Below are 3,100 nucleotides of genomic sequence, written 5' to 3' on the forward strand. Positions count from 1 at the left end.
GAGCCTTCACCCCCTCTCAGAGGCCGGGTAGGTCATGCCAAGATGGGGCCAGCCTGGGTGGCCAAGGATCAGTGTAGACAGGCCTGGCCAGGCCCTGAGGTCCCATGAACCTGACAGTGAATCCAGGCTCTGTGGTTTATTCCCAGCGTGACTTTGAGCTGCTTCCCTGGCTTAAATTCTGCACCTGTACAATGGGAAGAGAGGCCTGTGGGGTTGGGAAAGAATCTTCCTTCTACCTTCTGAGTGCTTCTGACTGGTCCAATAATCAAACTGGCATGAGATCGATTAACAGGAGACAATAACCACATTTATCACATATGTATACAGGGAGTGTTCCCTAAGAATATGGAACAGGACAAACAGGGCAGTTGAGGCTTATGTACTACTAGAGGCCCGGTGCATGAAATTCATGCACAGGTAGGGTCCCTAGGCCTGGCTGGCGATCAGGGCCAATCTGTGGAGTGACTGGTGGGGCGATGGCAGGGGGTGGGTGGTGGTGGTCCCCCCGCTGGCACCCACCTAGGGCTGGCCTGGGGCCTGCGGGCTGGGGGCAGCTCCTGCATTGAGCATCTGCCCCCTGGTGGTCAGTGCATGTCATAGTGACTGGTCACTCCACCAGTCTGCCTTTTGGTTGATTTGCATATTATGCTTTTATTATATAGGATTCTGACTAAGGAGAGGGAGGCAGGGGTCTGTGACTTCAAAGGGAAAGCAGCAATTCACAGGTAGATTAGAAGGCTCAATACTTAGTAAACAAATTATTGCAGGGCCACCCGGGAACAATGGGACACTCAGGGGAGTCTAAGAAACAGAATTAGCTAGGTTCCTCCCTGCCTGCAACACTCAGATCATATTATGATGCTAATGTAATAAACAGTTCTCTTCCTTAAGGCAGGTCTTTATCGGAATTCCTTTAGACAGGTAAAGGGGGAGGTTCAAAGGTTCTTTCTGAGTATTTTGTTGTGTTTTTTTTAAAGAAAAAAACAGCTTAAGCCCTGACCGGTTTGGCTCAGTGGATAGAGCATCAGCCTGTGGACTGAAGGGTCTCAGGTTCGATTCTGGTCAAGGGCATGTACCTTGGTTGCGGGCACATCCCCAGTGGGAGGTGTGCAGGAGGTGGCTGATCGATGTTTCTCTCTCATCGATGTTTCTAACTCTCTATCCCTCTCCCTTCCTCTCTGTAAAAAATCAATAAAATATATTTTAAAATAATAGCTTAAAATAAGCAAATCCCAAAAGATGTATTTTGGAGTGGCAAACTCTGCTTCCCCCGAGCCCGCACCTGCATGGTTGGGGTGACAAGTAGAGATCACATAAGAGAAGTACTAAGAGTTATGGCTGCCTGGCTGGTGCAGCTCAGCAGTTGAGTGTCGACCCAGGAACCAAAAGGTCACCGGTTCAATTCCCGGTCAGGGCACATGCTTGGTTTTGGGGCTCCATCCCCAGGAGGGGTGCATGCAGGAGGCAGCCGATGGATGATGCTTCTCTCTCATTGATTTTTCCATCTCTCTCCCTTCCTCTCTCTCTAAAAATCAATGAAACCATAGTTTTAGAAAAAAAAAAAAAAAAGAGTTATTGCCAACGTGCCAGGTACCATGCTGAGCGCTCTTTCCAGCCATTCATTTGTTTAACCTTCACAGATCTCTGTGAGGCGGGTGCTATTAGAGCGACATGGCACAGCGAGAACATGTAACTGCTGAAGTTAGACGACTTGCCCGAGGTCACCAGCAGGAAGCATCTGCTCCAGGATTTGACTTGGCGGCTCTTTGCCTCTCCTCCACCCAGCCTCCCGAGGGACCTGCCGTACAACAGGCATCATTTTCCTTAACACAGTGGAGACAGAGCTGCCACTTCCTTGTTCCTTTCCGCCAGCTGTTCCTGGCTTTCCGCTGCTCCTGTGGGCCTCGGCGGCGGCCTCACAGCCTCCCCTCCCCCTGCTGCCAACTGCTCAGGCCCTGTAAGGGGCCCACACTCCTGGGAGAGAAGCTGCCCTCTCTTAAGGTGCATGGGGAGAGGGCTGGGGGACCTTTGTCCCTGCCTGGGCAGGGGTAGGGGTGGCCTCTGATTTATGGCAGAAGGCAGACGGCTTTGGCAGGATTCATGGCTCCGCCCTCAGTGTCCCTTTGCCTGTGAGTTTGGGGCCCATCCCTTCTTCCCTCTGCTTCCCAGCTGCACTAAGGAGTTTCCCAGACTTGTGGGCCCACGTGGCCAGCTCCCCTCACTTCCGCCCTGAGCCCCATCCGCCTGCTGAGTCCACGGCCCGGCCCTGCACCCTGCCTTGCTCACTGCTAACCCCCAGGCCAGGCCTGAGCTCAGGAGCTGGAAAACGGGCTGGGACCAGACAGCAAACAGAGGCCTTGGCATTGGGGACCAAGCCTGGGTCTGCTGGGGTGGACAGGGTGTGAGTAGAGTCTAGGGAAGAATGATTAGGTGGAGAAAGGAGGAGGTGACTGGAAGCCCCGATTTCAGAGAGGGGTAGCACCTATGGTTATTTATTTACTGAGCCCTTGGCATGTGCCAACCTCTACCCGAAATTCTTTACCTGCATAATCGCACTGAATCCGCATTGCAAGTCTATAAAGTAGATATTATCACCTTCAGTCTACAAACAGGGAAACTAAGGGACAGGAAGTTAGGGGGACTGCCTAAGGGCACATGGAATTGGCCGAACTGGGATTTGAACCCAGCTCAGTCCACTTTTCCTGGACACAGGCGAGAAAGGGTAAAAGCTGGACTGGGAACCCCAAGGGGTTAGAGTAACCCAAGGGGGCAGGGAGGCCAGCTGTCTCAGAGCCCCAGAGGGACGAATTTGTGTTTATTTTCAGGGTCTTCTCTGGCATCATATGCAGAAGTCGCTCCCAGTCCCTCTCCACTCCCTGCACCTCTGGGGCTGCTACAGCTCGGAGCAGGACTGGGTCAGGACCGGAATGGGACCCGGGTCGAGGTGCCCAGCAGGGGGTAGGCGCAGCCTGCAGGATGACAGACTCCAGAAGCCCTCCCTGAACAAAGACGGGGTGGGAGGCGGCCTGGTGTGTCCCCACCCCGCCTCCCCCAGTGCCTGCTGAGCCGAGACCACAGACAGCAGCCAGACGGAGCGAGC

This window comes from Eptesicus fuscus, chromosome 14, assembly GCF_027574615.1.
Source record: "Eptesicus fuscus isolate TK198812 chromosome 14, DD_ASM_mEF_20220401, whole genome shotgun sequence".
Classification (NCBI taxonomy): Eukaryota; Metazoa; Chordata; class Mammalia; order Chiroptera; family Vespertilionidae; genus Eptesicus; species Eptesicus fuscus.